The sequence below is a fragment of the Dermacentor albipictus genome, chromosome 1 (genome assembly GCF_038994185.2).
Source record: "Dermacentor albipictus isolate Rhodes 1998 colony chromosome 1, USDA_Dalb.pri_finalv2, whole genome shotgun sequence".
Taxonomy (NCBI): Eukaryota; Metazoa; Arthropoda; class Arachnida; order Ixodida; family Ixodidae; genus Dermacentor; species Dermacentor albipictus.
The window spans coordinates 169,721,258-169,736,523 of NC_091821.1; the positions used below are offsets into that span (position 1 = coordinate 169,721,258).

Consider the following 15,266-nt stretch of genomic DNA (forward strand, 5'->3'; position numbering starts at 1 on the left):
ATAAATCGTTAACGTCAGCTTCGCCAGAGGGGCGGCGTCTAATGGTTCAATTAAAGCTCACGCGGGACGTGTCATTAATGTTAACCTTCACTGTATTTAGTTTATCTTAGTCCCGCTCAAGTTTCGCAGCGAAAGAGGGTAGCCAGCTGCTAATAAAATCCGCTCATAATGCGCATAATGCGAATGACATAATGCGCATGGTTGCTCACGGCAGCAGTAAGCATTACCAGAAAGAAAACAGAAAGCATTACCAAAAATCTCGACAACTTCCTGGCGTTATTCTGCGACCTGATGCAGCTGCTGATGCCGGTGCAGCATTCGGCAGCGGTTCGCGCCGCTGCTTTGTTTTGCAGGGTGCTCTGCGAGCGCATAGAGCGTGCTTCGTGAATTAACAGAGAGTGCCAGGATAGGCATTGCAAGAAAAGACTGTCAAGATAAAGAGGTAAATAACGTTAATTAAGATAAACAGCAACAATACAACATTGCAGAATAGCCGTTTTGGCCACTGACAACACACCAAATTTAATCTTCAGTTGAAGGAATCACGCGAAAGAGCGAGTTCATGATAGCCGCCAAGCAACTGACACTGCATCGAATGTAACATTCATATAATCCCAAGTGTACCTACGGATTGCGTCCTGCACTTTTATGCCAATCGCTCTGCTTTGCGCTTGATCAACAGAGGGATCACAAAAATAAATTATCTTTAGCAATGTTAAAGCAGCCCTGATCTTATCAAAGAATAAAGGCACAAATACGTTGAACGCACATTTAGTCCTCACGTAGTACGCAAAAGCTAGTGCTATGATCACCTTACATCATTTAAATTGATGCCAGTAAAAACTACCAGCTTGGTTCGGGTTCGGAGAAATGGAAAGCTATAACGGTTCGCGAACCGAATCACAGCGTCGGATCGGTTGAGCGCAGTACATTTGATCCTCGAAATGCCACGTTTTCACGGTAACGTTAACTTTGAACCACTAGTTTTTTATTTGCACCTTTTTTATCCCGAAGGGTGAGGAGATGACGTCAGTGGAACCTGACAGAAAATACAGTATTTTAGGTGGTTTCAGGTTTGAAAAGTTACAGTTACATAGCTACACCAAGCAGGTATGTCCATTCTAGCCGTAGCTCAAAGCGTCTAGCTTTACGTGTTTCATTCCTTATGCCTCGATTTTTTCATTTTATTTTGAATACAGACACATATGAAGGGGAGCAAGAAATGTGGCAAACATGCGTTACGGCGAGCTCAGTGCGAAAACGTTCTGTAGGCGCGCGTCCTTAATTTATTGCCGTGTATCACGCATGCTATTATTCACACGCGTACATCACATACTATTATATTTGTCCTAATATTATTGATATACTATTAGCTAGTTATAGCGTCCTAGTGCTTATATTGTAACAAAAACAAGGAAGTCCCGTAGTGCTGAGAAAATGAACGTGTGATTTGGTTCCTGCATAAATAAATTGCAATTTACTGGCAATGCACTCAAGCAATAGTTAAGCGACTTCCTGATGACTACATCGACAAGTAAGAGGAAATACAGAACTAATAACAGCCAACATTACGCGTGCGTAGAACTGGCAAGCTATCAAGCAATTTAAAAAAATACAATCGAGTAGACTGTATTAGAGACCCAGCCGCAGCAGGGCGCGTGAAACATCTTGTGCATGCTGCAGACGGTGTTTGGGCCACTAAGGTACAGAAATGACGTAACCGAATATACAAGTTACATTGTTCACGTATTTGAAATGTCACGTGCCCAACTTATGTTACAGCTAGTGGAGGTCTTACGATCTAATTTTGCAATCGTGCTTACTCCCTATTCGGAGTGGGCCCGTTTGTTTCGCAGAGGGTGTTTGGGCACTATGGCAAAAGCCATCTGCGCTCGCGGAACATGCACGATCGCGTGGTGGCTTTTTGGCTCTACAAAGCAGTACTAAAGCAAGGTGTGTGGGTAGTATGGTTGCAAAGATATCAGCGACAATGGTATAGCACGTTTTCGTTACATCGGCTACAGCAAGCGTCCCCTTTGAGCCTGTTTAAAGGCGTTTCAACTTACAATCGGGCTTAGTATGTTTGAGCAAAGAAATACACACGCCACGCAATGTATACTGCAATGCCCATTACGTAATAAATACAAACCGTGTAGCTCAACCACCATGGGGCATAGCGAGAGGCACTTTGCTGTTGAAAATCTTCAAGAACAACTAAGGGAACCCCACTTCAAATTTTGCATATCGGCCACACGTTCAGGAAACTGCGCTTTCCTTGATGACATAAACGAGTGAACACGAGTACTTCCTCGTAAACAGATCAGGGTGCGGCTTCAGCTTTACACATAAACAATCTCGAATGAAACGACTTCGCTTGCCAATTACAATGGTAGCACCGAAAACGTCCTGCACACCTTTTCGGTTTCTCAGTCACCCACCGCGGTGGCATGATGTTGCGCTACCAAGCACGAGGTCACGAGATCGAATCCCAGTCGCGGGGGCCGCATTTCCATCGGGGCGATATTCAAAAACACCCGTGTCCCGTGCATTGGGGGCACGGTGGTGAAAATAATCCGGAGTCCTCCACTACATCGTGCCGCGTAATGAAATCCCTGTTTCGGCTCGTAAAACATTAAAATTGATTCATTCATCACTTTCTTAGTGGCTCGAGCTGGCCACCATAAATTTTGACGATGCTAGACTGCTGAAGGCAAGCAGTAATGTGCCTGCCAAACACAATTTTTCTTTGGGTTCGGAATGATATCCTTCTGCTTAATTGGAGCTACTACGCGAGCGCATGGAGTGGTCTACACGGTACCACTCGTAATAACCTTCTTGGCTCTTTGAAGCAGCAACGTTCGATCGTGGCAGAAGCGTCATCTGCTGATCATGTGATTGGCTTGCCGCGTTCCCTCCCCGAGGGTAACCTTCATCTTCTCTGCATATCTCGGGGTGCGTGTGCTTTTAGAATGTCCTAGTTAGCGCAGTCAACATTCCGCTTTTACTGGCTTGTATAAGTAGCGGTGCGGCCACAAAGTTGCGCACGGTAGGGGATCCTTAGGAGGGCCTCCAAGAAATGTTTCTGCAACCAACTAATATGGGAGAACTCGGAACCACAAGCGCCTCGGCCTTTGTGCTCGCTAATTTTGGCATAATACGCAGCACCTGTACCTACTCGTGCAGACAAACCGTCATAACAGGCAAAAATTGGGAAGGCTCACTTTGCAAAGCAAGCTGTTTTGTTAAAGCTAATACCTAATTTTGGGTCATTTCTCTGCGTGACCCAAAATGCTTGAACAGTTAACCTGCAAAGGTTATCATTATGATTTGGTGAGACTTGGTTCGGGTACAGCTTTCGGTTCGGGTTCGGTTAAACACCAATCGTTAACCAATTGTTAACCCTAGAGCCGGTCGAACACCATGAAAGGCAAACATTAGAACCTCTCCTTGACATAGTGGAGTCTGCCTGCTGCTGAGAGAGATACCTGGTATACTTAACAGAACCACCCGGTTAATCAGCATTCAAAATGTTCCGATTAATTCTATATTCACTCTTACATTAAAATTGTAATTCCGTCAAATATAAATGAGAATAAAAGGTAATTAACTTTATAATATAATCTGTGACTTGATACACTCAACACTTTTTATATGTAATACAATATACTCGCAAACCGCAGCGTCTTTGCGGCTGCGTGGCCGAGTATGTTCAACACTTCCTTTCACTGGAGTGCTTACAATACAATGCTGCCGGCCTGAGGGGTGACTCAAGTTGGATGGATTGTCGACCATTCATATAAAAAAAGAAATAATTGGCCCTTAGCCAACAGCGGCGTTAAAGGAACGGCATCTGTCGCTTTTAAAGAATTCTGTGAAAACTGCAAGATTTTAACTTCGCGTTAACACTTCGTGTACAAGCACAATATATATATATATATATATCAATTCAATACACCAATTAAAATATGTGCCATGGAAATATGAACTTCTTTAAATGAAGTTATGTAATTGTTATGTATGTTGATTAGATGATGCAAGTCTGGGGAAAGGGCAGTTATATGTAGTTGCACTGGCCCACTCGCCTGTAAAACTCTGCCAATCTGTGCGTATTGTTGCGCTCTCTTTTATGCTCCTTTCTTTTACTCGAGTGCGGAAATTTGCATGTGCATTCATGCTTTTACACTGTTTGCAGTCTTTCTTCTTTTTTTCGGCGTTTCCTTTATTGCTTGACTCGCGACGAGATGCAGCCGGCGGCATGTAAAGGCGCCAACCTCTAATTTAAATTCACATCATAGGGAAAAAAAGAGAAAGCAGCAGACAAGCAACCTCGAATATTAAACCCACGGAAGCACCTCTTTCAGTTATGACGAGCATAAAGCAAATTACATGTGCTCACGCATTTAACGACTGTTCGCAACCGCACAGCGCAGTGTACGCAGAATTTTTGTATAGAACGAGATGACTGTATTCACAGAGGCACAACCTTGAGATGTTAATACGGGCTGTAAGCATGGAAAAGCACATGCTAGGAGGAATTATATTGTTGCCGCTATGAGGAAGGAGGGAGGTAAGTAAAATTTTTTCACAGCCCGTATAAGTTGGATTCTGTGATACAGCTACGTGGTTCACATGCGTGTACGAGCGCTCGGACATTAATGGCCCACTGCTTGTTTTTGCTATCACTCGATGTAGCCGTAAAAAAAAAAAGAATGTCTGCAGAGCTGGCTTCCCTGGAAGCACCGACATTGTCCCCGTAATATGATACTGTCTATTGCAGAGAGGGATACTGAATAAGGAGGTGGTATCTGTACTTCGAGAAAAGCTCGCTGTATTGAAAATAGCGCGTGTAGCTGGATACGCGTTGTCCTTTTCCTCTCGCACTTGAAAGCTATGAGGACCACAAATGACCGTATGTTCAGCTAACCCGAAACGGATGCTTTGGCGACAGGCTTACTCGAAAAACAAGAATAAAGATGGCAGCGTATGAGAAGGTACGTAACACCACATTCGGCAGAAAAAAGATGAAGAAAATAAAATTTAAGGAAAGTGAGAACGACAGACATGTTTTACGCAGTTCGTAAGTTTTGAACAGTGAAGAGTTCGACCACGAATAACTCCACGCCGTGTTCAAATTTACCGGAGAAATTTAACGGGTTCTTCTAGCAATTGAGAGTACCACGCTACTGCTCTTGTCATAACATGATGAATAAAGAAAGGCCTTAGTACTACCTAAATTTAAGTTCATCGACGGAAGCATGTCGAGCCTCGGCGGACGAATTCGCGGCGTCGAGAAACGAACCATTTGCAGCAAGTCTATTCGGTCAGGGACTTCCGGCCAAGATATAAATTCCACCATGCGCATTCACCGGATGAAGTGTAACATAATCATGCCAGATGACACTGCTCGGTAGAGGCGGCTAATGGGTTTTCCCTTTCATTCTTTTTATTTCATCTTGCAGCTCGTGCCGGCAGTGTTCGACTAGCAGGAGTCCACTTGCACGCACCGAGATGCTGCTACGCTGGACCTTTGCGTTCTTCTGGCTATGACCTACCTTGGCATGCTGCAAACCATGGCAGTGGCACAAACGGACATTAAGCTTGCAGCCGTGAACTTCGCACCCCCTCCCCCTCACATACACACGCACGCACACGCATACACGCATACACTTCTGCCTTGCAGCCCGGCCCTCTCATAGCCGGCTCTAAGGGAAGAATTTGTCCCATTTTCTGCAGTTAAGTAACAACGCTGAACAAGTCGTTTGATTCGCTGGGGGATGACGCGAACTGGCTGAAGAGAAGCGTTTCAAATCATTTCCAGGTGACGCAGCACCAACAAAAATGAAGAAATAATATAAACAGAAAAATATAAAATAAAGAATCCGCTCATTATTATAGTGCGCTTTTAGGAGGCATTTAAGAGGAAAGATACACTTCTTGACGCTTAAACACTCTCCTTTGTGCCTCTAAAGGAAAGTCGAAAACGACTACGTGTTCCTTTGTGTCAAATTTATGAAAAGAGTATTGTTTCTGAAGGCAAGTCATTTGCATAGATGTCGATGACCCCATCTTTCTTTCTTCCTACAAAATTCAAGCACAACAGCACTTCCATGAGACCCGCCACCTCCACTTTTATTTCCTTTCTAACAACACGACGACAACGTCTGCATAGAACATACTTAAGTGCACGAGAGCAGAAGATGGCGTCCCTGTCGATAAATGGTTACATCGTTTTCACACCAACAACCCCCGCAACGTAGAGCAAGCGAGAGAGGAAGAATCATATCAACAAGCATCTGGAAGGGGCGATCTTACACTGATATGTGATCGAAATTTTCTGCGCCAACCACGTGCTGTGACTCCCGTGGGAATCCATGAGAGAAATCATACTTCAACGCTTTATTGTGTGAGAACTTAGTTAAGTAGAACGAACCCTTTCAAGGACAAAGATAAGTGACAATTCGTTCGTTTTATGCTGTGCAAACAATATCAGGCGACATACGCCTACCACACCATTTTTGGGGACTGTAGGTTCCTGAAATGGCACGACGAATTACTGTGCTAGTGCATCAGCGTCGGAGTCCTGATTTGGCACAACGATACTTTTCTTTTTTTCATGTGGGGCTCAGCGAAGAAGCAAGCTTACCAAACGTGGCAACAGGCCTTGGGTGAACTGGCAGCATGGTTTTGAACGTCTCACGAACGTCTCACTGCAGGTCCTGAGAAAATTGAAGAATGTATTGGAGATTGCTGTACTTTCACGGAAAGTTCCGGTCATTGCTGCACCCTATATACGCATGATCTTAAGGCCGTGCCAAACTTGCGTGGATATTTCTTAGGCAAAATAATTTTGGTCTCACGATAATTGACGTACAATTTTGAACGTTACAATAAAATTTCAAAAAAGGACTGCCTTCGCTACCTGCGGCGAACAACCAGGGCTCACACGATAAACGGCTCACGGAGTCGTCAGCGCACGCATGCTAAATCGTCTGCAATATTTTGGCAGTTTATCAACCCAGTTACAATTACAAAAAATGCGATGTGTTCTCGGTGGTATACAACTGAGATATGACGCAAACTTTGCCACTGACAGCATACGTAGCACTACGCGAGAATCTGATCTGCCATCTGCAAATTGATTACTACTCTGACCGCCATACGAGTGCCGCAGCTTATACAGGGTGTCCCACTTAACTTTAGCCAGACTTTAAAAATATGCGAATGCCACATAGCTGAACAGAGCCAGGGTAATGTTGCTTGTCATCGCTTGGAGATATTCAAAGTATTGTTTTCATTCCGTCTAATGAGATCATTAGTCTTAATTAATTAATCAACTTCTCGAACATTATAATTAGATGAAAAGCGTCAATGAGAAAATTGTAGAGCGACGAGAGAAACTCCCGATACATCTTTCTGTTGCTCAATACGTGCTGCATAAAAGTGTTTTGCCGAGCGCGAAAGTAGTCCGCGAATTTATGCAAATACTTGCCTCGAGCGGCCAGTCGCGCGGCAATTTTGCGTACACTTGCAGGCTTTTTTCACGCTCGAAAAAACACTTTTATATAGCACGTATTGTGCAACAGAAAGCTGTACCGGGAGTTTTTCATGTCGTTCTACAATTTTCTCACACTGTCATCGAATTAAAGCATTTGATAATTTGATTAATTGATTCATTAAGACTAATGATCTAATTAGGCAGAAAAAAGTAATTCCAGTGTCTCCAAGCAATGACAAATATTATCTTGGTTCCAATCAGCTACGTGGCATTCGCATATTTTTAAACTCTGGCTAAACTTAGCTGAGACACCCTGTATACTGAATGCCTTCGGAACTATTGAGGCATCCGCTTTAGATGATATACGGATAATTTTGACAAAATTGCGAAGTATGCTTTTTTTGGTAGATAGAGCTGTATCTTGGTAGCTTAAGGGGGACACGAAAACACACTTAAATACACGCATGTACTTACACGCACAAATAACCAACATCTAAGGCACCCAGTCTCCCACAAGCGCTAACATTCTTCTAGCTTAGAGCAATAGGCATGACCCTTCAATCCTTCTAAACTTTCCGTTATGTATGGCAAAGCGTTTTGTTAGGTAAAGCGTGTTGTTAGTCATTAGGAGAAGAAGCTTTATTCAGATTCATTCTCTGTTTACCTAATGGGAGAATTTCTGCATTTCGCATCTTTTTGTGTACGGAACTGCCTAGCTGAAGCGGCTGAAGCTAATGCTGAAGCAGTGCCATTATGCGCGGATCTTGCGGCGCTGTGGGAAATAGTGCAACGCTATTGTATCCCGAGGCACATTTTGGAGATGGATATATCGAAACTGGCGTTAGTTATAGGAATCCCTATACTCGTTAGTTTTAGGAGGCCTACCCTACGCTTCTAGCACTGACGGATTTCAGGGCGGCAAATCCGATCTGCCCCCTAAAGTTTAAACGCCAATTAGGGAACGTTTGCTAAAATATGTTCGGCAAGTAAGGTCCGCTACTTCAAACAGCCCAGATGCACTGTCTGAATTAAGCGAGTGTATCCTGCATTAAAGCCTCTATCTTTTGAATAAGAAAGAACGAAAGAAACAAAGAGCTGTCGGTACAAGATAGTGAGGTTCCTGCGGCTTTCGCGTCATATACTAAAATATATATTTTCCTTTTTTTTTGCTTTTAGCAGGCACACGAAAGAATTGCGTCGCAACCACTCAAGGCCTGTGCGAAAATATCAACGTGCTACGAACCACTCGAGGAAGTCAGCAAGGAAGGCTGCTTACAGGTTGCTCCGAAGAATGATCATCAGGGAACACAAAATAAACAATGCACTTTCACGCCGAAGCCAAGAGGAATCTTTCTCTCTCTTTCTTTTTTGTAAGGGCGACGCTTTTGTTGTGTATACGCTCCCTGATTACGCGTGTCTGCTGGCTGTTTTGCTGGTGGCATATTATGGGTCGGCCGGTCTCTCGGTGGATCAATTTGCGGATATACATACGAAGTTTATAAAGAGAAAAATATAGAGATAAATGAGATGCGAAAGGCATGGAGGTTAACCGGACGATAGATACCCAGTTGGCTGCCCTGTACTGGGGAAGGAGTAAGGGGAGACAGAAATATGGAGAGAGAGAAAGATAGAGAGAGAGAGAAAGACGAAGAGGGAAAGATAGGGAGGTTAAGCAAGGACGTGCCTGGTTGGCTACCCTACACTTGGGGAGGGGAAAAGGGAAGAACAGATAAGGATAGAAAAGAATAATAGCAAGCCCTTCACAGTCAGTCGCAGAGTTATCTCCACTGTCACAAGCGTCCATAAAATCCAGTGTCCTTCAAGAAATTTAAAACGGCTTTTGTGGCCTTTTGCATGCAAGAACGCATAGGCCATGGTCCAAGGATCTTTTCTTCAGAGCGCTGTATTGTCTAGCAGGTTGAGTTTCGCTTGTAAAGTACGTCGTTGAGTGTCAAAGGATGGGCAGTGACACAGAAGGGGCTGTAGAGTCTCATCGCACCCGCACAAATGGCACGCCGCATTGTTGGCCATTCCTATCACGAATGAATAGGAATTTGTGAATGCGGCACCCAACCACATGCGACACAGTAAATTTGTTTCGCGACGGGAGAGTCCAGCTGGCAGGCGAAGTCGCAAGTTAGGGTCGAGAGAGCGCAAGCGTGAGTTGGTGAAACCCGGTGAATTCCATCGTAGAAGTGTGACGTGGCGAGCAAGTGATTGAAATTGTCGCGCATTATCAGTTCTTGAAAGGGGTATAGGAACCTGCTGATGTTTTTGGTGAGCCGAACGCGCAGCTTCATCTGCGCTATCGTTGCGGATAATTCTGTAATGTCTTGGCAACCACTGAAATACAATGTCGTAGCTATTCTCGAGCGCATGATTATGAGTGTGCCTTATTTCGTACGCTAGCTGCTCGTGTAACTTATGACGTAGGGTGAACTGCAGAGTTCGTAGGGCTGCTTTAAAATCACAGAAAATGGCCCAACAATTCGGTGGCTGCTGGAGCACGTACTTGAGTGCACCTTGAAGAGCCGCAAGTTCTGCTACTGTGGACGTTGTATTGTGCGATTATTTAAACTGCAAAGTGATGACGGCTGATGGAACAACTACAGCTCCGGTAGAGCTGTTTGAATTGGCGGGACCATCCATGTAAATGTATATGTGGTCAAAATGAGACTCGTTGAGGAGAAACAGACAACTGCTTCAAGGCTAGCGGTGACAAGTCTGCCTTCTTAGCGACTCCAGGAATTGAGTCGCACAGGTGAATTTGCCGGAGACACCACAATGCCGCTGTTGGGCGTTTCGCAGGCTTGAAGGCAGATGGTATCGAGTCATGGTGTATCGTCACAATACGACAGAATGTAGCCTGTGGTCTTCACACTGGCAAATCGGCTAAATGGTGGTATGGTAGCCGAGAAAGGTGTCGAATGCGCGCTCTTAGCGTCTCACCGACGACATGAGTGGTGATTGGGTGTTCCTGTGCAATGACAATCGTTGCAGCTGTCGAAGAACATCTCAGAAGGCCAAGACATGTCCGAAGTACTTGGGCTTGTACGCTCTGTAGCGCAAGGAGATTAGTCTTGCATGCGTTAGACAAAACAGGAAGACTGTATCGCAAAAATCCGAGAAATGCTGCGGTGTATAGCTGCAACATGGAGCGCACGGAGCGTCCCCACAATTTTCCCGCAACGAATTTCAACATATTTGCAATACAAATGGGCTTTTCCTCATGTATGAGACATGCGGACTCCAGGGGAGGTCACGATCCACAATAACGCCTAAGAACCTGTGAGCTTTCTTGTACGCGATGGGCTAGCCCTCGATACACACCGGATAGAAAGACATCGCCTTTCGTGTAAATGCCACCAGTGCACATTTTTCTGTAGAAAGCGTCAGACCTTGTCGACGAAAGTATGCCGCTGTCAGAGTTGCCGCTTCCTGTATTATAGCGCACACTCGTGGCCTTGTCATACCAGACTCCCAGATGCAAATATCGTCAGCGCAGAGCGAGACATTAGCAATCTGTCGTAGCGTTTCGTCAAGCCCCACTATAACGAGATTGAAAAGAGTGGGGCTCAACACTCCGCCTTGTGGGACACCACGACTGGAGGTATATCTACTTGTCGGGTCATCCTCTGTAAGGACAAACACAGATCTCCATGAAACACACACACACACACACACACACACACACACACACACACACACACACACACACACACACACACACACACACACACACACACACACACACACGCACACACACACACACACCCACACACGCATACACACACGCACGCACGCACACAGGAACACAGGGGTGTCACAGTAGTTAAAACAGTTCGCTTGAATGAAGGAACTTCAGTGGCGACTTCATCGTCACCTGGGGTGAAGACCGCATCAGCCAGCAGTCAAGACCGTCTGTTCAGAAAGCGGCCGGTCGTCGAGGTGTGCCAAGGCCGTCGCGAGCGGCTGCGCAGAATGCTAGTACCCGCAAAGGGGTTTATATACGTGCACCTAAGGGTTTATATATGTGCAACTAAGTGCACCTCCGTTGTGTGTAATATTAAGAGGATAAACTTAGTTCAATTCCAGGCATCGCCGTTAGTTCCAAGAATAGACGCCGCTCGACCGAAGCTTCCCTTCCCTGGTCTTCACATGGATTCCAACATGCGCATTGGATTTGGATAGTTTTCTTTTTTCTTCACACACATCCCTAATTATCCAAAAGCGCTGATTCACTTGGCGTGGAACGACAATGCAGTACGAATATGCGGAAGCTGTCGCGGATAATGCTGGTATACTACGAAGCGCACCAAAGTAGGACTGTTGTACTTATGCTACGGCTCGACGCGGCTCAGGTGGTTTTTTGCTGTCTTTACTGGAGGATGGCTCATTTCAAGCTGGAAAGTTAGTAGTGCGGCTTATGCAGGCGTAAAAAAGGTCTTTTTTAATGTCTTATTGGAATCTGGCGGGTGGGAAAACTATCGAATCTGGCTATGACATAATTGTACACGTTAATATTCGCTTCCGAAATTCTAACAATCTTAATTTTGGCTGTGTACAATGCATCTAACGATCTAAATTAAAACATAACCAGACTTTCAGCGCACGCGCTCCGACTGATAACCGTTATACACCATGACTGACAGCCGAGGCCCACGAGTAGCCAAAAGTGGCTTGGTTGCGCACGAGTAAAATGGAAGAAAGTGTCGTGTCACGATAGGCACAACGGTTACTGCCAACGAGAATTATATATATATATATATATATATATATATATATATATATATATATATATATATATATATATATATATATATATATATATAGTAATCGCAGTAAGTAGCAAGTGAAGCGCGAACGTAAGCGGTGATCGGAGCACTTCAAACAGACGCCAGCCTCTCCATAAGCATAGCCTCAATACTGATGCAGACGATGGAGATTGAGGCGAGATATATCGAGAAGCGCGTGAGGCGGTGGCTCAGAAAAAAACAAAAGTCACGCAGAAAAAAGAACTGCAGATGTGCGCTTGCTCTTTACGTTTGGTGCTGCCACAGCGCGGATCGTTAGGAAACTGCTGCAGTCCTGGAGTTTGCGCGCACAATTTGAATGTGCGACAATCTGCGAGTCGATCAAATTCAGAAGGGCAGTTATTTCAATTCTACACACATCTTAAAACCTGCGCTCGACACTCAAGCGCGGAGAGCGTTTCCGGCTTAACGTGCATATGATAGACCATTTACTATGCATCAACACGTGGATATACAGTGTTCTTGTCGGGGCATAGTGTGCATTCATAGAGTGTCTCGACGGAACTCTGCTCCCACAGTCGCGAATCGACGACGGGCGTAATGAGGTGGCCAACATCAGGCCCCGTATTCTGTAATGTTCTATTTCCCTTTCAATTATTCGTTGCTTATTCCGCGGCACGCTGAGTGCCTGCCCCCCCCCCCCCCCCCAACGATAACGGTGGCGCTGCGGCTTGCGAGTCATGTGCGAGCCGATGACGAAGGGCGACAATAACGGAAACTGAAATGGAACGTTATAAAATACGGCCGCGAAACATTCTGCTGGCCTTGCTAGTCCTTTCTGCAGCTTCTTGCATTTCATTATATTATGCTTTTCTTTACAGGCCGCTAAGTGAAAACTTACGCGTCGCTGCTGCAAAAGAATGTTACATACCGTATGCCCAGAAAAAGAGAATATGGCAAGACACTGAACATAGTGGCAGTGATCGAGTTAACCGCTTCCACAACGACCTCACCTAAATCCACGTGCTATAAGTGGTACCCCACTTCGTCAAAAAAATCATTTTTTCAACAAATTTCAACAACAAATTTCAGCTTGCACCAATTCTCCAAAAGACATCTTGTTGAATGCATTGTTGAATCCAAAAGACATCTTGTTGAATACACCAAAAGACATCTTGTTGAATGCATTCCGATGCTAGCAAGCACCGGAATGTTAAACATAACACGATACCGCTACTTTCGAACAGCTTCGACCCGAACAAAATCGGCAGTCACGACCGTCGGTGGACGGCCAACCGGGCTTTCGCTTCACCACCACGACGGCTTAACAGAGGATTGGTAGCAGCCTTTCCATTTTCTTTTATTTTCTTTTTGAACCCGCTGCGGTAGCTTTGTGGCTATGGCGCTGCGTTTCTGAGGTCGCGGTTTCGAATGCGGCCGTGGCGGCCGCATTTCGATGGGGGACGAAATGCCATATACGCTCGTGTATTTATATTTAGGTACACGTTGAAGAACTTCGCGTGGTCGAAATAATCCAGATTCCCCTACTATGGCGTGCCTCATATTTAGATCGTGATGTTGGCACATAAATCCCTTGAACATAATTATTTTTTGTTCTTCTTTTTGATGAAAACATAGACGTACGAGTATGAACGTGTGTCAAAACTAAGGGCGCGTTACTGACCAAGCCGAATACATTGTTCAATGAAATCAATCGGAGCATCGTGAACACCGTGAACTGCGTGTCGCGAAAGCTTTGCACCATGTTAAGAATGGCGAGCTGCAATGCAAGATTGCCACCCAGTTACGACTGGGGAACAAGACACGCATCCCCCACTCTCCGTCGCTTCAGCTAGGATGCGTTCGATGAAGCGGGCTTTGAGCTGACACTGCCGGCTGATCCTCCAGCCCCATCGCCGTTGTAACGAAACGAGTTCGGCGGGCGAACTATTGTACCCGAGCTCTCCAGCGCGGACCTGATCTGCTACGCGTGAACGGGCTGCCGCGGGAAAGCCGTTTTTTGTTGCTTCCCACGCCCCGATCGGGACGCAAGACAATGAGCTACCCACCATTGGCTCCGAGTTTCCCGGAACGACGTCCCTTGGACGTCCGCGCCGGACATCAGAATGTGTGTGCCTATGTATTCCCAAACTGTTCTGCGGAACGGCGCCCCTCTGACATCGGCGCCGGACATCGGAATGTGTGTGCCTATGTGTGCGTAAACTGTTCTGCGGGGCGACGGCAAGTTGACAATGAGTAAACGAACGTTCGCGTCACCTTGTATCGCGGGAGGACCGAGTGTATAAAAACTGCTGTGGTGCGAATGCTGGACAAACTTCTCTTCAGCAGTCATGTTGGACTGAGACACTTCTCTTGAGCAGTCATGTTGGACTGACAGTTCTCTTGAACAGTCATGTTAGACTGATTTCAATACTGTAAATAAACCCATATTCCTCGTTCTCGATGAGAAGCAGTTCTTCCCTTCATCAACGTCCTCAGCGTGGATAAGTTGGACGACGGCATGGGCCAGCTACCTTCGAATTCATGCCGGACTCCAATCTTGACAAAGGACCACGAGCAATGGGATTGAGCCCCCAATCCTGACAACCAGTGTTCATTTTTTTCTTTTTGTGGTAGCATGCGCGTAATAAATTTACCGCCTTCTCTTACACACATCACTGCGCTTAGTCTAGCCAAGGCGTTCTGCCTGGTACACCACATTGCCACACAGTTGGACATACGAAAGTTAGCGGATTCCCTTGATTCGGACAGACACAGGATTGGAAACCCGTGCTGAGCGACGAATTTCCGAAGATCGCCGCTCTTGTTCTGGAAAGTATTGCAGTTCTACTGAAATATCGCACTTCGTTTGTACCAGTTATACATTCCGACCACCATAATTATTGCAAGGTGGGATGCTCCACCTCTAGCAGTAAATATCTCACTTCGGGCAAAGAGCCTGCTTGCGGCATCGAGCGTAGAATTGCTTTAAGAGCCGCAAATATTATAAGTGACAT

The 15,266-nt window shown here is 45.5% G+C and overlaps 1 protein-coding gene and 1 long non-coding RNA gene across 4 annotated transcripts in view; one reads left to right on the forward strand and one right to left on the reverse strand.

Moving 5' to 3' along the window:
• Window positions 1-8,799, forward strand: part of LOC135905737 (uncharacterized) — a 131,814-nt gene extending 123,015 nt beyond the window's left edge. The window contains exons 2-3 of one of the 2 annotated variants that reach the window (XR_010565461.1): window positions 5,460-6,713; window positions 8,672-8,799. This is a non-coding gene — a long non-coding RNA (uncharacterized lncRNA). The remainder of the gene's footprint in view (window positions 1-5,459; window positions 6,714-8,671) is intronic. The other variant, XR_010565460.1, reaches the window with a different exon arrangement.
• The window catches only part of LOC135905734 (inactive dipeptidyl peptidase 10-like), a 480,802-nt gene that overhangs the window by 239,637 nt on the left and 225,899 nt on the right, over window positions 1-15,266 (reverse strand). The window lies entirely within an intron of this gene.